This window comes from Ochotona curzoniae, unplaced genomic scaffold (genome assembly GCF_017591425.1).
Source record: "Ochotona curzoniae isolate NIBS_2020 unplaced genomic scaffold, NIBS_Ocur_1.0 contig_2210, whole genome shotgun sequence".
NCBI classification, from domain to species: domain Eukaryota; kingdom Metazoa; phylum Chordata; class Mammalia; order Lagomorpha; family Ochotonidae; genus Ochotona; species Ochotona curzoniae.
Window position 1 is genome coordinate 47451377 of NW_024465369.1, and position 26091 is coordinate 47477467.

The 26091-nt window shown below is 44.5% G+C and overlaps 1 protein-coding gene across 2 annotated transcripts in view; it reads left to right on the forward strand.

The window, feature by feature from the left end:
- Positions 1-26091, forward strand: part of CUNH2orf88 (chromosome unknown C2orf88 homolog) — a 58323-nt gene that overhangs the window by 10700 nt on the left and 21532 nt on the right. The window contains exon 1 of one of the 2 annotated variants that reach the window (XM_040971862.1): positions 18718-18980. The exons of the other annotated variant lie outside the window; for it this stretch is intronic. The gene's annotated coding sequence lies outside the window, so the exon portion shown is untranslated. Of the gene's footprint in view, positions 1-18717; positions 18981-26091 lie in introns of those variants that run through there. 2 annotated transcript variants of the gene reach the window in all.

Genomic DNA, 26091 nt, shown 5'->3' on the forward strand with positions numbered 1-26091 from the left:
GAATGTGAGAGGCTCCAACAGCTGCGATTCGTTCTCAAGAGTCACTTCACTTTCTGTTCTTTCTTTTTGAAACTGACTTTCCATGTGAAAACATTACACTTTTATGAATTAGAATTTGCCAGTGCCATACTGGAAGTAATTTCAGGAGCTTAAAATTACATTGCAAATAAAACATTATGGAACACTTGCAGTATTTTGTTTTAAGGTTGAGACCTTTGTGAAGATCCAGCAATTATACTGGCAAGGGAAGCTCATTTTTTTTTAACAGGAACAATAAGAACCTGGGTTTTGTTTTTTTTTTTTTTAAGATTTAATTATTTTTGAACCTGGTACAGTAGCCTACTGGCTAACGTCCTCATTTCTGCATGCACTGGGATCCCATATGGGTGCCGGTTCATATCCTGGCTGCTCCACTTCCCATCCAGCTCCCTGCTTGTGGCCTGGGAAAGCAGTTGAGGACGGCTCAAAGCCTTGGGACCCTGCACCCACGTGGGAGACCTGGAAGAAGCTCTTGGCTCCTGGCTTTAGATTGGCTGAACTCCAGCCATTGCAGCCACTTGGGGAGTGAATCCGTGGATGGAAGATCTTTCTCTTCGTCTCTCCTTCTCTCTGTAAATCTGATTGTCCAATAAAAATAATAAATAAATTTTTGAAAAATGGGGGGGAGTAGAATTTCATTTTTCATTGGGAAATTTCTCTCTGTCTTTTCTCTCTCTAAAAATTTGACTTTCCAATAATGGTAAGTAAATCTTTGAAAAGAAGAATTATTTATTTCTGTTTGAAAAGCATAGTTACATAAACAGGAGGGATGAACAGAGATCTTCTATCTGTTGGTTAACTTTCTAGGTGGCCACGATAGCCAGAACTGAACCAGGTGGAAGCCAGGAGCTTCTTCCCAGTCTACCACACGGGTGCAGTGGGCCAGCCTTCTCTGCTTTCCCAGGCCATTAGCAAGGAGCTGGATCAGAAGTAGAGCAGCTGGAACTCAAACTGCCAACCATATGGACTGCTGGCACTATAGGTGGAGGCTTAAGTGGCACCAGCCCAGTGGACCTAGTTTGGATGTGACACTCAATCCCTAGTTTATTTTTGTTTGCTTTTTTGTTTCTTAAATTGCTTTACAAACAGTTACACACTTCTAAGACCTCAGAGTGGGTGGATGAAATAGTCATTTTATGAATGCCTGGGTACATTCTGTGATTCACAAGCACCAGACTATCCAAGGTTTCCTGTTTGTCTGGATAGCACCCGTCCTACAAGATTTCATTTTGTTTAAATGTACTACGACAGGCTTAGCAGTCCATGTTTTTCTCTGGTGAGGCTCCACATCCAAATGTCAGGTCTGGCAGCAGGAGTGGATGCGAGTCTTGAACGAGGCACTTCCATAGGGACTATGTGTGTCGTAAGCAGCATCTTCACTGCCAAGCCAAGCACTCGCATCTAAACTTTTTTTTCTTTAAAATATATATGCGCAGAAGTGAAAGTATGTGTTAGGGGGTGGTTGTTGGGGAGGAGAGACGTAGTTTAATCATCAGTGATGGTCTGAGTTCTGCATGTAGTAATGGTGATTTTTTTCTGATATGCTTCCTTGTAACGGAGGGTAATTCTAAGCACTCAGCCTTTGCTTTCCTCATTCTCACTGCAGTGGATCAGGGAACAGCTGGGATAGCAGCTGCCAGCTGCCAGATAGCTGGACTGCCACTGCCCTTGAGATCTTTGTGCTGATACGCCATTTTCACTGGGGAAGCTTGGCCTGCAAAAGTGACTACTAATGCTTCCCATGGTGACCTAGGAACTTGCCACCGCATCTGCCTTTACCAGCCCCACACAGATTGATAGAGCAGGGTTGACTCCCACTGTTCTACCAGTCCTTTCTCAATTTGGCTCTCTTTTATTCTTCTGTTCTTTCTGACAGACAAGGAGCTCCTAAGTTCACTCCCCCCAGTGCATGCATGAATGAACTGAAACGGGAGCCAGGAACCTAGTCATTTGACTCTAGCCAGGAAGCTAGAGTCAGGAGCTGGAGCCAGCACTGCAAGCACTAGGTTAAACATCTATGTCGACTATACCAGGCTTCTTAAAAGGTCTGTCTTGGCAGTAGGAATTTGGCTTAGTGTTTGGGATACCCGTGTCCCACAGACGAGTTCTTGGGTTCGCGTCCTAACTCCAGTTCTTGACTACTGCCTTCCACCAATTACTGTAGCCACCACTGCTGCCTCACAGTGCAAACCCTGAGAGGCAGTGGTAATGGTTCAAGTAAATGGGCTCCTGCTACCCACCTGGAGTTCATGCCTGTCTCCAGCCCCAGCTGTCTGTCTGTCTGTCTGTCTGTCTGTCTCTCTCTCTCTCTCTCTCTCTCTCTCTCTCACTCTCTGCTGCTCAAAAAAAATACATATATTTTTAAAAGCCATGTCTTAACCCTATCCAAGTGGCAGATCTATGTGTTTAATCAGCATCACAGCTGAAAATCCTACTGAGGTGGGCATTTGGAGTCCTCATCTCATATCAAAGTACCTGAGTTTGAGTCCTAGCTTCACTTCCAATCCTAGCTTCCTGTATGCACTGGGAGCCAGCAGGTGATGGCCTGACCAGCTGCATCCCTGCCTTCCACGTGGGAACTCCGAATTGAGTTCAAGGCTCGGGGCTTTGACCTGACACACCCCCAGCTGTTGTGCTCCTTGGGAAGCTAACCAGGAGCTGGAAAACCTCTGAGTTTCCCTTTCCTTTCCTAACTGACTCTGGCTCTCTGCCTTACAAAATAAATAAAAATGAAGAAGAAAGAGATGGCAGTATCAAAAATCTATAAATAAATAATAAAATCATTTCAGATCACCTTTTCATACACAATCCATCAATGTTTCTTAGGCCTGCATTTGAAGCAATGGCAAGTGGACTGACCTCTAGGCGTAACTGTTCCATTTTTCAAACGAATGGCATGCCATGTCATTCAGCAACCTATTCAACCCAGCAGAAGTATTGTTATTATTTATTTTCGCCTACCTTTCATCAGCTGTTGACTCCTGGGACAGGTATCAGCTGTGAGATAAAGTGCAGCATCTCAGTAGAGATCCCAGTACAGACACTTTTGCCAAAGGACTGAGCAATGCAGTGTTTTATTCTTGGATAAGAAAGCATTTCCCAGTTCATTAATATAGAGCTGTGTTTTTGACTTACTTTTGGACAAATAGATTGAATTATAAAAAAAAAAAAATCTCAGCTACCCCCAAAAGATCCCTATTTAGATAATATGGAGTTGTTTTTCAGTTCTGTTTTTTTAATCACTGCCAGATAAAAGAAAATGGTTTCGGATCAACTATTCCGAAGCCAAGGCCTTTCTCTTTGATAGACATCTGACTTAAAGTTGACAGTCCTATTTATCAAGTTTCCTCAAAGTCCTTGTTAGCCTAGGATGCCCTTTGCTGGTGCAGAAGGCACATTTGAATCTGGAAAATACACCTGGAACAAGATAGATAAGCCAGCAAGCATATTTAGTTCCCTTAAAGCCACTCTCACCTTCTCTGTGCCTTCCATATTGTAGAATAGAAGTTCATTAGCAAGCTTAGGACAGATTAAGAGAAATGAAGACATTATGAGTAGTACTTTATTTTTAAATTTTAATACATTTAAATAGCTTACATACATATTAAGTTTTAGTTTAAGTTGGATATTCACCCTAATCACTCTAGGTAATAGAGGTAGTTGGGAGGAAAAAAGCAATGAACATCTTCCAACAGAAAATAAGTCTTAAATGTGAAATATATACAGAAAGAAAACCTATGATTGAAAGTCTATGATAATAAGATTTGAAAAAGAAAAATAGAATGGCTACCAGAGCTACGGTTGCACCAGCTGAGAGCGGCCAGGTCCACCGTAACTTCCACGGCTGCACTCATGGCTGCTGAGGCTTTGGGTTACTGTTGGAGTAATATCCTGAGTTTACTTAAGAAAATCTCGGGAAGGAACCTGTGCTGCCTATTTAAAGCCTTGTGAAAGGTTTATTAGTAACAAATAGAGTTTAAACTGAAGTCCATCAGAGGGATTCTTTGGGCATTTTGTCTTAATTAATTAATTAATTTTTCCTTTTATTTGAAAGAGAGTAGTGACAGGCCAAGATCGTCCCGTTCACTGGTTCACTCTCCAAATGCCCACAATCCCAAGGCTGGACAGGTGGAAGCCAAGACCCAGAACCCAGCTACACTCCCAGGTGGGTTCCCAGGATCCAGGCATTCAGACATGGAATGTCGACATGCCAAGCAGCAACCTAACTACCCTTCTAGAATTTCTTGCCTAATCACTGGGTACATGGGAGTAATATTTTAAAACATATTTTAATGTTATTTGCCTGAAAAACAAAGAAGGTAAATTTGTAACTTCGTTTGTAATTATTTATCTAAATAGGTGAGAGCGAATGTGTTTTTTCACATTACATCTGAAATAAAAATTCTTAAGCAAACCAACACTGTTAAAAAGAGAAGAGTACATTAATCTAAATATGAGCAAATCTTCAAGTTTCACAGTAATCTTGATCAAATTATTGCATCAGTTGATGTTAAACATCTGCATTTGGGATTGCAGCACAGTGAGTTAAGCTGCTGCTTAGAATGCCAGCATCCATTATCAGAGTGTGGTTCAAGTCCTGGCTAGTCAGCTTCCCATCACACTCAGGTGCTTACCCTGCCGCCCACATGAGAGACCAGGATGGAGTTGCTGGCTCCTGGCGTTAGCCTTATTCAACCATGGCTGTTGTAGACATATGTGGAGTGAACCAGTGGATGGGAAAGTCTCCCTTTCTCTTGGGGGGGGGGGTTTGTGTGTGTGTATGTGTGTGTGTGTATGTGTGCGTGTGTTTATATGCATGTATACATATATGTGTGTCTATATATATGTTTTTATATATATCCTTCCCTTTTCCTCCCTCCCTCTACCTCACTCCATCTCTTTTTGTTGCTCTGCATTCCAAATAAACACTTAAAAATTTAGAATTCAGTGGTAATACATAAAGCGAAACATAATACAAAAACAAGTAAAATGAAATCATATCAAAATATAAAAATCATCATCTAACATGTTTCTTGGCATTACAGTTTTAGAAGTATTAATTTTATTGGGTCATGCCATTAATATCAGGCCCTATACAATCAAACGGTTTAGCCTGGATTTTAGCGTTCCCTGATGTATTTGGAGCCTCCTTTCATTTTTAAACCAATTAACAAGCATATTTTGTGTTCCTAATGAGTACCAGGATCTTAAGTATGAATTAGGAATTCTTCAGTGAAAAATTTCATTTCTACCATTTGAGTGAGCTTACACAAATGGAAATAGTTCATTATAATTAAGCTTGTATTGTAATGCACACAAAGAAAATGGAGTGGAATTGCAGGGGAAAAAAAAATCAGTCTTTGGCCACTAACTGGTTCTTTTTCTTTTTATTTTTTCCAGAAGGAATGTTGTGAATTTTAATGGATAACATTATACCGAATGTCATAGGTGTTTACCCCTGTACATGGTGCTTCCTTAAGCCAGGGTTTTATTTTGGGATCGCTTCTGCTGGATCTGTTTCAGCCATCATTTAGAAAGGGAGTGCTGCCTTGGATTATTAGAGAAACCACGCAGTTGCGCTCACACCTACTGAGTGAAAGCGGGGCGATTGTTGAGTGAACTTAATAACTTAGGGTTGTTTTTCTGAGCATGAGATAGAAGGGGTCAATTAGTGATTCACAAGGAAATGAGTTAAAAATATGTTGCCTCCTTTCAAAATAACATTTGAAAAGCTTCTGCAATTCTATAGGAAGCAGAGGCTTTATTCCAAGTTTATTTAAAAATATAGTTGAATCAAATTTATGCCTGATTTTAGAATATTGGTACTTGAACATTAAGAAAAAAAAAGATAACAGTGATTAAATCTACCATATGGATTTCAAAATATGTTATTTTATTTGAAAGGCAAAGACAAGGAGAGACATAGGGAAGGACACAGAGAAGTCTTCCAACAGGAATAGCTAGAGCTGAGCCAAAGTGAAGCTTGTACCCAGAACAGAATCCAGATCTTCCACGTGGGCAGCAGGAGCCAAGTGCCTGAGCCATCACCTGCTGCCTCGGAGCTATAAATTAGCAGAGATCTGGAATAGGAAGTGGAGTGGCAACTTGAACCCAAACAGGTGCCCTAAGTTGTGTCTTAATCACTACCTCGACCATGAATTTTAAACAGTATTTTTGAGGTGAGAATTATTTTATGTAAGCATCTTCAATTCCATTTAATCAGACATGTTCAAGAAGCCATAATTAGATCTTAGCTGGACAGATGTCTTAAATCTGAAAAATATGGAAAAACTTTTCATTTGCTAAAAATAATAAAACTTTTACCCATCAAGTGCACAATATTTGATAAATGTTCTAATGCCGATGAGCATCTTCTGCTTTGGAGATATGTTAAGTTCTGATGCTGTGAACATTCTTGCCTCCTGATGCACATATGTGTGTGTGATGGGTGTGTGTGTGTGTTGGGGTACAAGTTGGACAACATAATCTGAAAACAGGAAATCCCAAGTGCTCCAAAATCTAAAACTGTGTGAACACAAAACTGATGCCAGAAGTAGAATAAGCCCACACCTGATCATTACAGACACACTCAAAATACCATATAAAATTATATTCAAGCTGCGCATATAACACTGTTTGTTATCTGGCGATAGACTTGATGTATGGAGCCAATAATCATACAGATCGACTAAAGTTTAGTAACAGATCCAAAGTTTAGTAACAGTTTAGCCAAAGTTTAGTAACGGATCAGACTGCGGATCACATAGGCACAAAGGAGAGTTTGAGACAGTGTGTGATCTGCGTGCAAGCATACAAGGTGCACAGGGGGTGGGCGTGGGAGGAGTCAATAAGTAAACAATGTTTTTTTTTTTTTAACCAGGCTAGTAATAATTAAATAGCATTTGGGAGAAGAGGCACCTCTCTTTGGTCTGTTATCTAACCTTGAGAATTAGGGAGTTCCTGCCCCATATGTTCTCAGCAGGATTCCAGCTGGCTACAGCCATACATCGTCAAGACTTGCCCTTGTTCTCTCTCAATCGGTTGTCTCTTTACATAAAACGAGTAGGAATCACAAATGAATTTCATGTTTAGGTCTGGGTCCTTTCCCTGATGCATCTTGGGAGTGCAAATATTCTAAAATCTAAATATATCTGAAATGTGAATCAATTTCTGGTCCTGAGAATTTTAAATAGGCAATACTCCATCTGAACATTCAGGAATGATAATTACAAGTCATACCATAGACATTCATTTAGCTTTAGGTGATAGCAGCAGTTTCCGAACCAGTTACCCTGTTTTCTCTCATCTTCAGTATATGAGAATTTCAGTTGTTTGTTCTCCAGGTGGACAGCTGATGTATTAGCCTCCATGATGAGTGTAAAGTGACATCTTCTGTTGATTTTACTTGTGCTTCTGACTTTCCAAACAAGTTGGAGTACCCTGTCTGTCATACCTTTGTTAGCCATTTCAACAGCTTCTTTTGTAAAATGTTTCTTAAAGCTTGGGAAAAAATTGGCTATCGTTTTCTTGCAGAAGTTCTTAAATAATGCATGAGACTTGTGTAAGGCATCTTGATTGTAAGTATCTTTTCCTATGATATGTTTGCATTCTTACTCTTAATGATATCACTTAATGAAATTAGTTCTTAATTTTAATTTGATACTATTTGTCAATTTTTTTCTCTACAGATATAATTTTTGTGTTTTGCTTAATATTTGCCTACTCAGAAAAAAAAGGCTAATGTATTGACAGGGTGTGTTTTATTTGTAAAACAAAATTAGAAAAAGTTGGGGGAGAAATAAAGAGGTTTCCAACCCCTGGTTTACAACCTTCCCCTGCTGCCCAAATGGCCTCAACAGCCAGGAGTGGGTCAGTATTACATACTGCACTGGAGTGCCAGCTCCTCTTCCTGTTCATGGAGTTTTCTTTTTAACATGGTGATTTCATTGCCTGCACTTTTGTTCATGCTCTTGAAATGCAGCTGACAATCCCATCATTATTCAGCCAGTGACATTATACAGCACTCTAGTCTTCCACCTGTGGTGCTAGCATCCCATATTGGTGCCGGTTCAAATCCCAGCTATTCCACTTCCACTCCTGCTCCCTGCTTATGGCCTAGGAAAGCAACAGAGGATGGCTCAAGTCCTAGGGCCCCTACACGCAGGTGGGAGATCCAAAGGAAACTCCTGGTTCCTCACTTCCAATTGGCTCAACTCTAGCAATTGTGGCTTTTTGAGGAGTTAACCAATAAATGGATCATCTCTCTATAATTCTTTCAAGTATAATGAAACCTAAGAAGAAATATAAAGGTGGCTGACAATCCTATCATTTTTTTCCATTAAGGATGATGTGCCTCTTGTTTCTGCTGAAGCAGTGAGATGCTCCATCTGAGGTTTTCAGAGTTTTATCATGACGTGTGGGATATAGTTTGAGTATGTCTTGCTTGGGGTTCACATTGGCTCTTGAATCTGTGGCTTACAGCTCTTTATCAGCTTTGGATTGCTCTTGGCCATAATCTGTTCCAGCATGACTTGCTCTGTTTGTCTGAATCACCTGGTTCTACCTGGGTCAAACACTTCCCTCCTGTCCCATGTATCTTTTACACTTTAAAATAATTTTCTTTTTTAAAAGTTCAGGATTTAGTCTGGAGTTTCCTGTGGCTCAGTCTCCCTCTTCACTGTTCCATTTGGTGGGTGTGTCTAATCTGCATTTAGCCTATCTGTTGGAGGTATTAAGTTCAGTTACTGCAATTGTCAATTCTCAAATTTCCAATTTGACTTTTTTTAAAAAGTAGACCCAAAGTGGTCTTCTACTACATAACCATATCAGTTACATGTATTTTGTCCTTGTGCCTAAAACTCCATCTATGTGGATCTCCTATGGACCTATTTATTTTATTCTATTTTTTCTTGATCTTTGATCTTTGCATAATGTATCTGGTGATATTCCATTAAATCCAGACATTGCACATTGAAAATAAAAATACCAACATGTGAGAATGTTGGTGATATGTCTGAAGCCTATTACCCCAAAACAGATCACTGTGCTAAGACTGAGTTAACCAGAGCCTGGGTTTCAGGCTTGGTGAGGGTTGACAGATTCTAGTTGCTTCCTAGTTTATTCTAACAGTTTCAGCTGAAGGGCAATGGTGCTTCCTTGGGCCCCTCTGCTTTGGTGAGTCCTAAACTAATATCTATTTTTTTCTTTCTCCCAAATGCCACAAATGGCAGAACAGCCTCCTTGCCATTCTCAGCCTTTTGTCTGTTGCTTGTGCATTGGCAAGGGCCTCAGTTTGCTCAATAACAGACTTTATCAGAGTTCTCATTCCAATTAGGTCTTTGACTCCTTGGGTCTTGGTTGCCTCGCCAGACCTTGGATTTTTTTGTTTGATTATTTTTTAATATTCTATTTGAATTATACTGTTCCTATTGAAAGAGTCAGTGTAACAGATTATGCTGCCAAAACCTAAAGTGGAAGGATGTTGTTTACTTGTTCAAGAAGTATTTTTAATGCCTAGTGTGCTCAAGGTATATTAATTAGTCCAAGCATGTGTAGTATAGTTTCAGCACGGTGTATAGTTCTTTCCATGGATATTGCATTCTAGGGAAGGTAAGTGAAAGATGAACAAATAAGGTCATTTTGTTAGTGGAGATGGGAGGTTCTTGTCTTCCTGCAGGAAAGAATTCAGATGTGAGACGGAGAGTTGTGGGAAAGGAGGTAGCAAAGATTAATGAAGAGAAATAAGCCTGCCAGGGCAGGCGATCTGCATTCAGCCTGGAGTTTTTATGGTTCTTGGAATAGGCCCTCCCATTTCTCTCTGCCTACTTCCTCTCTAGCATATTGCTGGATGTGAAAGTCCTCAAGTTCCCCCCAGACCTTCATCAGCCCAGTCAGTGTCTTTGAACTCGGTAGTCCCCTTGGTGCAGGGCAGGGAAGATGTCCTCAGGCTGCTCCCAGGAGAGTGCTGGGACACCCCTAAAACGAGGTTTGTTGTGCAAAGGCTGGTGTGCTTGCCAGATGTGCATCTACATCTCTTCCCTTAGACAAACACAAAAACTCTCATTTTCTTTGACCCCTCTTACACACAGAGCTAATGTCTATCTTGCTATCTAACAATCTCAAGGGGTAATTCAGGCAGCCTTATTTAGGGATTAAATAGAATATGGGGTGGGCATTATGGCACAGCAGTTAAGATGTCACTGGGATGCCTGCATCCCACACTGGAGGACCTGGGTTCAGGTCCCAGTTCCACTTCTAATTCCAGTCTCTGGTTAATGTAGGATGAAAACCAAAGGAGTATGTTGTCATATGAACTAAAAATAGAAGTGTTGCAGGAAAAAGGGGATTGGTCAGCTCTTCTGAATACACAAGAAGTAAAATATGGACTGAGAAATGCACTTGAATGTGACAGTGCAGAGCACATCAGGGACTTTGGTGGGTTTGGAAGTCAGACTAAAACGTGCTAAGAAGCAAATGTGCTGGCAAAATGAGAAGTGAACTATATGCAATTTGTCACTCTGTAAACACCTAGACATGTCGAATTCAAGCAACAAATTTAATTGTAGAGTAGCCACAAGAAACAATAAAAAATTTCCAGGTTCCTTGTGCCCAAAAAGGAAAGCTGAAAACCAGGGTAATATGCAGAAGACTCACCCCAGATGAGGCAGTTAGAAGTGAGGTAAGGAAAGCCCCAGAAATAGGCCCCAGGAGCCATTTATTCCCACTAAGGGAGGAGAAGAGGTCCTGGTCTCAGGCAAGGAAGGAAATGTGAGTAAATTAATGCACACAGCTGCTGCCTTTGACGAGTTGTTTCTTGAATTAGGAGAAAAAAAACCCAGAGAACTCTGGGTAGTATCTTAAGAAGGCACAGAAACTTGTCTCTGATTTCATTTGTGATTGGTGTGGACAAAGGACACGGGTGTCATCTGATTGGCTGAGCCACAAGCCTGTGCAGCTTGCTTCTGGAGCCTGACTTGTGCTCCTAGCATGCTGCAGTGACCCTGAGTCCAGAAAGAAGCTTCAAAATCAGTGCCAGGCTAATGCCACTCCTGAGGGGGATGGCAAACAAGTACTCCTGGAGCTCTCCCCAGTCCACTCCAGTGCACACTTGGGGTTTGAGGGCTGATTTAAATTAAGGTCTAGGAAAACTCTGGTAGAAAACCATGAGAGAAGTCAGTTCTGGGTCAAGTGCACTTCACATCCAGGGCTTATCCAGCAATCTGGTTTGTAGACTTTTTGGAGACCTCGAGCAGCTCTTGTGTGCATTCTTACAGGCACCTAGTAACATCTCAGAGTCAGACAGGGTGGAGAGTGCTAATTCCATCTACAAGAACCAAATCCCTGCTAGATTTAGAGCATCAAATTAAATTAAAAGTATGAAACCAAATAGAATTTTAAGAAATAAAAAGGATAATGGAACATTGACTGAAAACATTAACTAATTTAGAAATTAGACACAACTTGAAGACACTTTAAAGAATTCCAGTCATACTGAAATGACTCCATTTACAGTACTGAGCTAGCAAGAACATGCGTAGCGAAGAGACACTGAAGAGCAAATGAAAAGGTCCAAGACATGTGTGAGTTCCAGAAGGAGATAATGGAGAGAGGCGACACAGCCGCCAGTGAACCTTCTTCATGATTAAAAGACTTGACACATTCCAGACAGAAATGTTACAACCCGGAATGTAAGGAAGAACAATGAAGCAACCAAGAGACAAGGTGGCAGTCAAGGGCCATTGAACAGGCGAATAACATCTCCAAAGGGCTGGCCACGGGGATCAGCCAAGCCACAGTACTTCAGGAAGAAGGGCAGATGAAGTTGTATTTAGACAGATTGAGTTTCCCACCTAGAGGCTGATTGCAAAATGACAGGTGTCGTAACAGCAGGAGGAACTTCAATCTAGAACCAAGAAACATCACATAATAAATATGAGACAAAGAAATGAATCTTAGGAATGGAAGAGAGAAGCACACAGAGAAGTTGTTTAAAATAGAGTAAGAAAATGAACAGCTTAGTGAAGATAAATTTCAAAGCCTAGAGAAAATGAAATGTCTTTTGGGGGGAAAATTCAATTCTTTTTTTTTTAAAGATTTGTTTATTTTTTATAATTACAAAGTCAGATATACAGATAGGAGGAGAGACAGAGAGGAAGATCTTCCGTCCAATGGTTCACTCGCCAAGTGGCCGCAACGGCTAGTGCTGTGCCGACCCGAAGCTGGGAACCAGGAACTTCCTCCAGGTCTCCCACACGGGTGCAGGGTCCCAAGACTTTGTGCTGTCCTCAACTGCTTTCCCAGGCCACAGGCAGGGAGCTGGATGGGAAGTGGAGCTGCCGGGATTAGAACTGGTGCCCATATGGGATCCCGGTGCTTTCAAGGCAAGGACTTTAGCCGCTAGGCGTCGCCGCTGGGCCCCGAAAATTCAATTCTTAAATTGACTAAATAAGTATGAAATGAAGTGAAGGCTTTTTTTAAGATTTATTTTTATTGGAAAGTCAGATTTACAGAGAGAAGGAGAGACAAAGAAAAAGATCTTCTGTCTGCTGGTTCACTCCCCAAGTGGCCACAACGGCTGGAGCTGAACTGATGCAAATCCAGGAGCCAGGAGCTTCTTCAGAGAGCTTCTTCCGCATGGGTACAGGGTCCCAGGGCTTTACGCCATCCTCCACTGCCTTCCAGGGCATGAACAGGAAACTCAATGGGAAGTAGAGCAACAGGGATATGAACCGGCAACTGTATGGGATCCTGGCACTTGCAAGGTGAGGATTTGGCCATGGAACTATTGCGCAGTGCCCAACAGTCAACTCTTGGTGAGATGCATATCTTCCTGCCATCAGTCCACTGCTTTAGTCCTGCTAACCAGAGCAGTGTAGGATAAGCAAAATCCCTCTTCCCTAAACCCACCACTCAGATACACAGGTGCTGTTAGCCCTTTTCCAGAATGAACAACCTAAATGTCTATAATTATAGAGCTCTGCTCTTTCTTCTAGGTGTATGCATCAAATACTTAGCTTTCACTTCAAAATTAGGAACTGATAAATATGTGAAAATCCAGAATTCCAGGAGAAAGCTGAACTGTTTGGATCAAATTGGGGCAGATGGCTTTCACAATCAGAGCAGTGGGGCAGTGGGAAGTGAGTCAGACCACAGGCTCGTGTGCCTTACTGAACAACATGCAATGCAGCACCTGTGTCAGTAGTAAATTCTGAAACAATGGTTATTACAATATTTCTTTCCTTTTCAAGAATGTCATGTAATATGCAAAAAAAATTAATTTGCCCCATCTTAATGCCAGAAATTGATTATCAAAATACATGGGCTTTATCAGTAATGATTTTCTCTAAAATAAGGTGAACTCAAATAGAGAACCAGTGCAAAGAAATCACACAAACATTTCATGGCTTCCCCTGCTAAGTGCAGGAGATTAAAGCATCAAGTATATAATGAAGATGGTCTTTTAGCTGCCAAGAGGCTCTGAATCTATTCAGGAAAAGAAATCTGAGTAGCCAAAAAGGTAGCAACAACAACAAAAGTGTGTGCATTTATTTCCAGGTTGTTCTTCCTCTGAGGATTGCTACATCTACTTATACTAGAAAATATAGTGTCTGTTAGTAGTGATTTACAGACTTTATAATGTATTTAAAATGAAAGATTTATGTATTTGAAAGAGTTACAAAGAGGGAGGAAGAGAGGGTGAGAGAGAAAGAGAGAGAAATTTTCCAATGTTCCCATCCACTGGTTCAGGCAGGCTGAACAGGAATCAGCTTGGTCTTGAACCTGCTCCCAAATGGTATGCTGGCATCGTAGGCAACACCCCAACATGCTATGCCACAATGACGGCCCCAGGGTAAAGCACTTTTGCCAGCTCTGATACAGAAGCAAAAAGACTGTTGACCAAATGTTGTTCTTTATGAACGAAATAGAATGTAGAGAAACTTTAAAGAAAATACAAACATGATAAAAAGTAGACTGATATTATAGTTAATCACCTTGATAGTTGCTAATATAGTGAGCAGAACTGGATTATACAACCAAGCAATCTTCAAAAAGTTCATGGAATTGCATATAATGAAAAAACAACTATGTATGGATTTCAGAGCATTTTTACACTGAAATAAGCCAATATTTTACTTCATTTTCCCATGAACTTTGTGACGTTCCCTCATAGTTGATCCATAATGCTGTAATGTTCAACGTAGTTGAACTCCCATCTGGAATTTTTCTTTAGATTGGATTTATTTGAGACGGAAAACCGCACACCAGTTTCCATTTGCTGGTCCCCGCCCCAGGTGAGGGCGGGGCACGAAGCCGACCTCACTCTTGGACTCGCGTAGGGTGTGGCGGGCGGGAGGGTGGGGGTCCAGTTGTTTGAGCTGTTTGGGACTTGACCGTTTGTCAACAGCCAGGCTAAACATGCGCCCTGCCAGACCTTTAATTACATTTGGAAAACCAAAATGGGTCTAGAGAAGGAAATGCTATGAGAAAAGGAAAAGGAAAAAGGAAAGGAAACTCTCAAGAACTGGAGAAGGTTTGAGGGGCCTTTTGACTCGAACCTCATGTACAAGACAATGCCCGTTCTCCAGTGACAAGATAAGTGAGACTTGACCAGCCCAAAGTTCAGCCTGGAAAGTTTGTTTTGAGCAGAAAAAACTTGTGAGCGTATCACCGTCTGTATTAAAGTTTCATCATGAGAAACCGCTGTGGTTTAGGCAGCCCCTGAAGCCCAGGTGTCGCCCCTCCTGCGAGGAGGCCGCGACACCTGCTGCTCCACTGGGGCAGCAAGGCCCTTCAGCACCCGCCCACTTGCTGTGACGCTCTTCCGCCCAGTGAGGACACAGTGTGCCTCCTGGCCAGAGGATGCGGCTTTCAGCAGACCGCCAACTCAGCCGAGACCTCCAGAACGGTGAGAAAATACAGTTTGAACTGTTTTAAAATCTGCCAGCCTCGGGTGCTCTGCTACAGCGGCTTGGAAGGACCGAGACATGACGTCTGCTGGTGCCTTCGCGTTGTTTCGTGTGATGGGGCAGGTGATTCGTAACTTGCTCTTTGGTTCTAGGAAAATGCCGAATAAGGCAAGATGGGCGGTAGGCACGAGGGCACAGAAACAGCTGGGAGTGTGTTCAGAGGCCTGGAGAGGGTTCAGGGGTAAAAGAAAGGGCAACATTATCTGCCCTGCAAGTTCTTCCTCAGAAACCATTGGAGGATGCCCTGAACTATAGATGGGGTTAAACTATTAGACACAGCATTTCTATGGCAAAATCTTTAAAGCTTTGCATCTGAAAGCCGCAGTCTGGGGCCAGACATGAAAATGTGTCTGTCGCCTGCTCCCAGGAGGTATCTGGGACTCTCGGCCAAATCTAAAGAAAGATCTAAGCAAGCACCGAATAGACCCATGGTTTGGGTGAGGCCATTTGGGCTTGAGTATATGAAATCGCGCTTAAACTGGGAACCAGTGAGAAATCTATATAGAAAACAGCTGTGCCTCCCAGTCAACGCTGTTGGCTCTCACGCTCACCCCCGCTACCACCAAAGGCAGTGACTGTCGGAAATGAGGCAGCAGAATTCAAAATGAGTTTTCTCAGGGATTGTACCAGTGTGAGATTGTATCACTTCATGTCAGCCACCTCCGTAGTGCTCTGTTCTGCGGCCTCAGTAAGTTTCATTTTGTTAGCACTTGGCTTATCTGCTGCTTGGCTAACCAACTTTTTTATAACCTCAGATTTCCTGAAGTGGTGGAGGTGGTAGTAAGTCACTTTCTATTCTTTCTAAATCTCTGATTTTCCTTCCTGTCTCTGAGGAGGCCCAGTGGCCAGGAGGTGAGTCTCTGGCGCCCCGCTCCCCTACCTGGAGGGCACTAGGGAGTTGTCTGAGACTCTCTGGAAAGAAGCCTGTTTGGGCCTCCACTGGCACAACCCCTCCCCAAAATGCAGGCTCCACCTGCTAGAAGCTGAAAGGCAAGTTAGAGGTGCTTGGTGTTTGGGGGGAAGGGGTCGGGGAAGGGAAGACCAGTGGAGGAAGTATGTTCCCCGCTCCCCAGCCCTCTCTGTGCTGTCTGAAGTTCAGTGGGGTTAGGGGTGAAGATCAAGCTCTAGGGAAGGATTTGCAGGTGCCTTAAAGTAACTGCATTAACTGCAAGGTAATTATGTGAGGAGTGCTGTGCCGAATCCAGCTGCAGCCTATTTTCTGCCTTTATCATAGCTTCTGGGGTCAAATCACTTATGTTCCAAGTCCATTATTTAATCATCATTATTATTGTCTTCCATGAGCTTCTGATGACTAAACATCTATGACCCAGGCACCCTCACCCAAACCACACTGCTGTTAGCCTGTCTCTAAACTCCCTCCTCCTCCCTCTATCTCCATTTTCCAGCTGCCTAAAAGTTGTATCAGCACCCTAAAAAACCCTATGGTCGGTGTCAGCTATTGCCAGTTAAGAGATTGTGGGTTCCCACCACCTGTATCCTTATTCGAGCTAGAGTGAAAGAATGAGAGGAGGACGGACTCACCCTGGTCCTGACACCCACTTCTGGTGGGGTGGCAGGGAGGAAGACATCAGCCATTCTGAACCCCTGCAGCAGAGGGCGCCACTTGCCTGAAGGAATCTTTTTGGGTTCTAGGGCCAGGTGGGCAGCAGCGGAGCAGCCTGCAGTCCTGAGCAGAGAGCCAGGGCCCTTTCCACAGCCCAGCCTGCCAGGGCTGGCTCAGACGTGGGATTCCAGGTGGGAGACCTGGCAGGGGACAGCAAGGGAACTGTGCCTAGAACGGTGGCCCTGTGGCACCGTGCCAGCCTCACAGGGCAATCAGGCACTGTCTTGCCCATCCTGACCAAACCCAGCCTGCACCCGCCTACCACCACTCCTACACGTTTGTTCCTAGACCAGTTAACTGGAACTGACAGTATTGATGATGCAGTGTGTTCTTGAACATGGCACAAGTAACAAAGGCACATGTCCCTGGGGAATCTCCTCTGGTGGGGGCTGGGAAGTGATGCTTCACCCACAGTTTGTGTCTGTCTGTCCTGATAACTGCAAAGCAAAAACTGCCAACCCCTAAATCTCTGTTCTTGAGTGTCAGATCTGACCCTGACCTCTCAGTATGGATGCTAGGTCTCGGAGGGTGATCCGAGCACAAGGCTGACAGAGCCTCGCAGGGGAGGCAGTGGGTGAGCAGGTGACCTGTTGGAGAATTTGGCACAAAGATGTGCGTTTGAATGTGACTGCCTAGTAGGCCACACCTGGACTGGGCAGAACTGTTTGTCCTAAGTACACTCCATTGGTTTAGAGTGGAAATTGAAACTCCCACATATCAATGAACCGATATACTTCTAGTGTATGAGTGTTCAGAAGATACCCACTCCATTTCCACTAAGATAGAAGCCAAGGGCTTTTTCTGAGCCACCATATTTGTAACAAAAGGATGGGTATGTTAGTTATTTTAACCATAGTACCGAGAGAGAGAGAGAGAGAGGGGCAGACAATCAGAATTACTGAATCAAGTGGAAGCCTGGAAGAGTCTGAGCTAGGTCCTGTAAGTTGACTGTGTCAGTTCCTCTGCTGCCTGGGTTTATTCTTTGCGATGTACTACGAGAGCTGCTTGGGGGTCCCATCTTTTTCATGTGTAGTCCTGTGGCTGGACTCCTGGTCTTGGTGACAGAATGCAGTGAAATGCAGGTCCCTTCAAACGCGAATTTGGCTTCGACTCACCCATTGTAGGGCACAAGGAAAAGAATGATTCTTTTGTCATGGACCCAGGGCTTTGACTGCTGGGACTCCTGCTGGACAGATGTGGGTCACGTGGGTGTGCAGGGACGTCAAACTGGCCACCGCCATGCTCTGACACAGTGCAGCTTGATTGTTCTTACAAAGAGGAGGAGAACAGCCTTCAAAGATGTTTTGTTGTCATTATGGTGAAACAAACTTTGGAAGTATTCTGTGTCTGGAGATAGAAAAGTACAAAATGGAGGCATCCTAAATTGTTCGCATGCTTCACTCTTTTGGGCTGTGCATACTCGCGGTGCCAACTAGTTAGGAAGTCCCTAGCCTCACCCTGAGAGCATAGGATTTGAAATCAAAGCAGGTTTTGCGGCAGAGCCTGCACCTGTCGGGAGGGCCACGCATGTGGGGGCTGCTCAGCACCAACACCTGTTCTCCCAAGTGGCTCCGGTGAGGAGCCACTGGCTTTCTTGCCTTTGCTTCCATCGAACTTGTCGGGGGAGAGAGGATGCGGGGAAGCTCCAGTTTCTGCGGGGGACATATGGCACTTTCGATAATTGGGAGAGTGGCATGAGGATGGTGAGCAAGACGGACCCGCCGAGAGCGCTCCCTGGAGTCAAGCACCCCTCAGCGGCCACCTGCAGGGCCCGGGCAGCCCGGTGCGGGGCGCGAACCCGGGAGGAGCGCGCAGCGGGCGCGGCGGCAGCAGCGACGGAGGAGGGGCCGGAGCCGGGAGCGCGGCCGAAGGACGCCCCGTCCTCCAAAGGCGGCCACTTGCTTGAGGCGGATGCAAAGGCGGCGCCGCTGGGCTGCGCTCTGCCTGGCCCCCGGCTCAGCTGCCCAGACTCCAGGAAGCCTCCCTCTCCGCTCCCCCACATCCTTCCCGCGAACAGCACCAGCCCCGGAGCTTCCGAGCTTCGGAGACCCGCCGGCAGTGCACCCGGGCGCCGGGCGTGCAGCTGCTGGTCGGGCTGTGAGTAGCTTTGTGGATATCTGGGAGGTGCGCGCTGGTGCTGTGTGTATCTGTCCATCTCGGCTGGGCGGCTGTGCCCTTCGACTTGTGACGGAAACGAGGCGGCTGGAAGCCCGGCAGCCGCCCCTTGGCCAGCTGTCTTGTTCAGAGCTTAGCTCTCCTGACTGAGGAGCGAAGCGCCACGTTCAAGGCGTTTCACTGTGAGTTGCAGTTTTGCCTTGCTTCCTGTCTGCGGAGCGGAGGAAGATTTTCAGGTAATAGGCTTGCCCGTGAATGTTGTGTGTGCACGCCAAGCTGTCAGGCTTGTGCCCTGAATGGCATAGGAAGAGCAGAGTTAGAGCGCGAGGCGGGGGAAACGGCATCTTGAGGTGCAACATGCTACCGAGGCACGCAGGTGCAGTGGACGTCGCGAGCCGGCGGCTGGGTAGGGGTCTGGGCAGCAGAGCGGACCAATCACCGCCCCTTCACCCCGCTCTCAGCCCTGCCGCCAGCCCCCGCCCTGCGTGCAGATAGGTTAAAAAGCCCTCTCTCCTGCTTGTTCCCAGCAAAGGCTTCGGTTTCTCAGGATCTGGCGTTTATGATACTTACTTAATGAATATTTTTAGACAGTGTGGAGGAGAAAGGAATTTATTACGACCAAGTACAAATCAAACCAAGATCAACAGTTGAGTTTTTTTTTTCTTTTTTGATTTTTTTTTTCATGTATCTACCCCGCCCCCCCCCCCATGCAGCTGGTCCGGTATAAATGAGAAATAATATTCACGTGTTGTGCTTGACACCTCCAAGTAGAGTGGTCTAGGAAAATAAGCTTTTCACTTTGTTTTACCATCAAACAAATGATTGAAAAAGTGACTTGTTTGGGCCCACGGTCCATCCTAATATCTCCTCTGGAGCATTCCCGACAGGCCCGCTTGGCCAGGATGCTACAACCACAGGGACCCGCCACACTCTGAGTAGCCCTCACTTTCTGCCTGGAGAGGAAGCCCTTGTTTACACTGAACTGACAGCGGCTTCCTTCCTGCTCTCCCTCATCCCCCCCACACCCCAACCCGTGCTCCCTTTCTCCCTAGAGTTCATTCTGCCAGTAACCCTTCAGCTTCTGAAATCCTACAAAAGACTTTATGGTGAAGACGACCTTAATGCCTTAATCAGTTTGATCGCCAAAACCTAGTTAATGGTAGATTCAAAGTGAAACAGAACGACTCTTTTTGTGTCCTTTATCTGACCAGCATTTCAGGTCCTGTTTCCCCATCTGTAAAATGGGAACAATACACTCTACCTACAGTAGTATTGACATTACATTAACTTCATCAAGTGTTTGATATTGGTGATCAGAAGTAAGTAAAAGGCATCTTCAGTAAACGTGTTTCCTTCCTAAGACTTCACTCTGCTAACTACAGGTAGCCTAAAATTCGGCAAATCATTCTAACTTGAACAGTAGATGGTAACGAGTTCTCCACTGTTTGATTGCCTTTTGTGCTCCAGAGCCAAGTAAAAGCCTCAAGCCTCTCCCCTCTCCTCCATGTTTTCTTTCTGTCCAGATGGGCTTTGTTAATGTTTTAATTCTGCAAATTAGTCATGTCTTAAATCTGAATTTTGTTGGCTTGTATTACCTTAAGCTTTTCTTGATTTGTTGGCCATGTTTTACTTTCCATGTTGTTAATTCTTGTTTTGTGTTATCTGCTCATTTAGTGAGTTAATCCACCAGGCACTGGAAACACAATAATAAAGGACACAGATCCTTGTGCCAAGATTGGCACAGCAAGAAGCTGTGGTCGTACCACCTTCTAGTACTGTGACCTTAAACTAATTTTCCCTATCAGTCAACTGAGGTTGGTAGCATCTGCCTTTCAGAGTGTTAAAATTCAGCGTAGTGGAAGTTCCACCTACAGTACTCGCTGGGAAATGGAATGACTCTAAATCAGAGTGCTGAAGTTAATGAATCAGCTGAACTTGGTGAAAGTTCTCTATTTATCAACTGTTCTAGTCCTGATCAAATGCCACTGCAAATGAAGACCTTGATTATTCCCTGATCTGTCAAAAAGATAACATTTTTAGTGAATTACTAACTCCTAGAACTCTATCCAGCTTTCTCAATAACAGCAAACCTTCCCCTCAACCAAATGATCTGTTTATGATTAAGTTTCCAGTTTTGTCATGTTGATGCCAAACTCGTCTGTCATGCTCAGGAGTTCAAATTCTTCAGGTCTGAATGTCTCAAAATACCAGGGAGAACCAAATGGGGTTGGAAATTGTTAACTCCTTGGACCTCCCTGGTCTTTCTGTATGTTGTGCTCGATTTCTATGTTCAAACCTGCTGCCCTCGTAAGTAGGGCTCAGGTGTAAAGCTGTAGTATGTTGAGAGTAGCTTCTGGCAGAGTCTTGGCTCTCTGCGAAAGTGGTTCTTGCCCTTTCTAGCTTGAAAGTCACTGGCTTTTAAGGAAACAAAACATTTGCCGAGCAGTTCTGCTTTCCTTCTAATTACTTAGGATTCCATCTGCACTTGGATCTGGGAATTTAACTGAGGCTTGTTTTCCATAGAAAGTATCCTTTTTTAAAATTTTTTTTTATTTTGAATTTTGAATTATGTGGTACAATTTTGTATTGGCTGGGATTGTCCCCCAAACTTCCCCCCGTCAGATTTTTCCCATTTTGTTACAATAGTGTAGTCCTTCATAAGGAATCATAATTCCATTAGTCTCTTATTTGAGTGTACCCCGACATTGTTGGTACAGACAATGTCCAGCATGTTTCATGGCTTCTCACTTATGGTAATGTGTAGTGATGGAGTACTGGGGTCTATCATATACAGACGTGGGGGTATAATGGAACATGCACCCCTGCATCCAGATGAAAGTGCATTCCCAATGAAACTGGACATGTGTAGAAAATGGGATGCTGGACTATCTGACATAGAATCCTAAAGAACAGCATGCAGCAGGTCGGCAGCAGATTAACAAAAACACTCTTGCCGAATGTTTTGGCAGAAGTAAATTATCCTAATAACTGAAATGGGATGATCCTGGTGTTTTAAGAATTCCTATGGAACGAAAGTTGTGGAATTAGAAGTCCTTTTCACATGGGGCTGAAAGAAAAATTAGTAAAGTTGGGTAGATAACAGGTAGGGAATGACAGGTATAGACCAGAGGACTTCCCAATTAAGGAGGACTGGTCAAACACAACGTTGATCCAAATAGTATTGCAAACTTTGGGTATTTCCATATAAGTACCATGAAAGACCTTTCTAAGGTGTACCATTCATTTCCCAACGTCTAGTACTCTATTGGCACATGGCCATCAGATAAATGGCATCTATTAAATATCAATGAAAAGAGCTATTCGGCAAAAATGCCTGCTGTCTTTGAGGAATATCTGGCCTCTTGGAAGACAGCATTTGTAAACTTTACTCAGATTGCTCTTCTTGAGCTCCATTTTAAGGCTAGAGGTGGGCAGGGGGTGAGGGACAGGTGTAGGGGGGAGTGGGGGTGGAAAGGACTTCTCCTAGCCTGGAAGTTAGTCCTTGCATTTAGGAAAGGAGAGACAGGGAGCTGAGTGCAGATAACAGGGAGCTAGTGTGTTTCTAATGAGCTTGGGTGTGACAAGGAGACAGCTAGCTTGTTGGTAATGGAGGTATCCTGGAATTGGTGATAAATGCAATAAGAGTCAACAAGAATGTTTAAACTGCAAGTACCTCTCAGGGTAGGTATTCAGCATAGCAGTTAAACTCCTCCTTTATTATGCCCACATTCCACAGCACAATGCTTGGGTTTGAATTGTACTCTCTGATTCCAGCTTTCTGCTACTGCACGCTTGGGAGGACCCAGTAATGGGTCCAGTGTTTGGGCTCCCTGCCACTGACATGGGAGAACCAGACTGAGTTCCAGGCTCCTGGAGTTAGCCAGGCCCTGGCACTTGAAGAGTCCCCATCTCCTTCTACACAAATGCACACACAATCTGACTTAAAAGAGCAAATCCATATTCCTGTTCTAAAAAATATATCTTCCCTCTTGAAATACTATACTGTGAGCAACAGATAGTAGGGACACTTTAATAATGCCTTAGGGGAAAGAACATAGTATATGTATCAGGAAATAAGAAATTTAAATGGTAAAACTGTTCAGAATTTTTGGTCTTATGAGTCTAGCATTTAATGATCTTTTACTTGTGCCTTCAAAAGTATTTGAGATAGTTTTACTACTTAGCTTAAACACTGCATTCAACAGGGGAAGAGGAAAAGCTCTTCCTCTATGGTCATAGGTTCAGTGACCAGGGCCTGCAAATACAACTAACTAGAAGATTGATTTGATTATGTGTGCATGCATAGAAGTCTGCAAAGGAAATGTGACTCAATGTGACAGATTTGGGGTTTGTATACCATCTAACAAAAGACATTAAAATGTAGTTTCTAAATCAAATTTTCTTAATTTCTTGCTCAACAGCTACATTTCATTTTGGTGTGAGAGTTTGTGTTACAGTGCTGTAGGAATTGCTGCATGATTAAAGTTCGGCTATTGATTGTCATACAAAGGAATGGCCTGGTGCAGCTACAGGGGAACCACACAGTACAGCCCTGAAGGGCTGAGATGAAGCTTGCTAGGCTTTTATCTGCAGGTGCAGGACCTGTGCCGAGGCTAAGTACTCCCATCTGACTTCAGGGATCTTCTCTGTTCAAAATGCTCAATGAGTGTTGGCATGCTTAGGTTATATGTCTTTTATTATAATCAAGATGTAACTACAGCATTTAGAATATAATGATCTGATACTAGATTTGGTCCTAGATACCTACCTATCTCACTTAAGATGCTCACTTAATTCCCATGACAATCGCAAGAAAAGTCTTTATTTTATTTTATTTTTATTGACAATCTTTACATAGTTAATTAGGGTAAAAAGGTTCAAGGGCTACAGGAAAGTGGGTAAGACTTATTTTTTTTCCATATAGTTTCCTTCATGTTTAACGGGGGGCATTAAGGGAGAAGGCCCACCCAATTTCCCACCCTCCCCAGGTCCCGGATGTAGGGTATGCTCTGAGGTTCTTGCTCAGGTGGTTTTGATATTTCAACAGTTATGAATCGCTGCCAATCTTGACCCTCCAAGCACTGTGAGGTCTTTGAAGAATCCACTGGTTGACATAGTCCATCATAGAGTCTCTGTTTGACCCGTATTTCGCTGCCAAGATTTAGCTGAGATGGTTGGTTGATCTATTCTGTCTTCTCTCTTTTCTTGGTTAGGGTTCTGAGTCCCCAGCATTTTGATTGGGGAGATCTCCAAAGAAACTTTGTCTGAAGTGTTCTCAAACCAGATTCTGGTATGTGCTAGCAAGTACAGAGCCTGGCACTGTTCATCGCCCCGATCAGCTGGTGGTTGCAATTGCTGGGTTGGTTCTGGTTTCACTCCCGACTTCCACTGGAACCAATGGGTGTTGCAGTCCAGCCTGGTTCTGCCCAGCGCATACTTGGCCCCCACATAAACCAGTGGGAGCTGCAGCCTAGTTGGAACGACCTGCAATAGCCCCCACCAGGTCCACCCCCTACCCTGGTTTGCCAGTATATGTAGCAGTAATCCAGTCTGTCCCACACCCCTTTCCACCCCAGCAGCTGTCCTAGTTTTATGCCCTCCTGTGGAAGTGGTAACCCAAGAGGGAGGAGCCCAGGAGGGGAGGGGGAAATCCCAGTGCCTACAAAACTGCATCCTGTGGTTTGACTTGACAGAGCCCTGCCTAGTCTGGTCTGCCCCCATCCCAGCTCACGCTCTCCAGCGGGAGTAGCTGTCCAGCAAAGGAACCACCCCTTATTCCCCTGCCGGCTCTGCCCCCTTGTTCTCACACTTGCTGATTGGGCACTGAGGTCATTTCCAGTACAGGCAACCTCACCTTGGCATTCCGTATTGTGCACTGATCTTTGTTGTGACCGAACCTGGCTCGACCCACACTGTTCTGGTGTTTGGATTTACCAGTGGATGATGTGGACAGATTCAGCCTGACCTTCCCCTGACCCCTGCCAATTGTATACCAGTGGGTAACTTTCCATAGCCTGTTTCAACCCAGCCATGGCTTATCTATACCCACATATGGCTCACACATGGCTCAATAGGGGGTTGAGACCTTGCCTAGTCCATCACACATCTATCCCGGTCCTCCAGGACATAAGAGGGTGTTGGGGTCTGGCCTAGCTCGGTGCATCCGATCGCAGTCCACACTTGTGCCAAGGGAGACTACAACCGTTTCTTGACCAGAATGTAGCCCCCATTCCAGGTCACACGCCCCTTGTTGGGAACCTCAACCCAGCTAGGGTTGTCCCCTTGGCTCCCCAACTGGGCCTGTTCCCAGCCATAGATCACTTGCATGCCAGTGCTTGCCCTGACTCAGCTTGGCACAGCCCCTCACCTGTCCTGACCTCTGCCTTAGGCACTGTGGCTTAGCGTTCCTGGCTCACGCAGACTAGTGCAAGAGCCTAGCTCAGCATGACCTGTGCTCTGTCCTGGTCTCTAGTTTTGCTTGTGGGCTAAGGTTTGCTCAGTCCTGCCTGATCTACCCTGTTCCATTACCAGTTGACATATTTGCCAGCTGTTGGAGCTGCTTTGCCCAGCTTGTCCGACCCCCAGGTCTGGACCACATGTTCACCAGCAGGAGCTATGACTCGCCAGGGGAGTTTCCTATGTTCCTCCACTTAATCCACTCCCAGACCCAGTTCTCATATATGCCATTGGGTTTAGGCCAGTGCCTGGCACAGTCTGGCCTTCCATTTGGCCTTGTATGAGCTGGTGAATGTTGCAGCACGGCCCACCCCACACCCTAATCGGGATGCACATTTGGGTGCTGCTGCCCTGACCAGTCTAGACTATTGGGGGTTCCTTTGCCTGTGATTGATGGCAGGCTCCTTGGTCACACCTAGCTTAGTCCATCATCACCCCAACTCTTGAGCTAACCAGTGGGGCTAGAATTTTCACAGGATGTGGCCCACACATCCCTCACAAAATTTACCCCCAGTTATGCTTCTTGAGTGCTAGTTAATGTAATGGCTTGCTTAATGTGACCTTTCTCCTGATCCATCATCATGACAGGTAACATGATATAATTATACAGGACAAGCCCGAAGCCATAACTTTTGCATGGACTGGTATTTGGTGGTCAGCATTGTTCAGTGATTACAAGTTTTACAAAGAGTTATGCCAATGGGAATCTTTACGAATGCTTCACGTCCTAGAAGCACAATGGGTTCAACCTGGAGCTAACTAAGCAGTGACTCAAAGAAACAAAACCCCAGAGCTCCCCGGCCAGGCGGCCATCAGGCGGAGCCTGGCACAAAATGGTGCACTGGCTGCCCAGGGATAGCTCACCACGTGCACATGGTGGCTGTCGTCTGG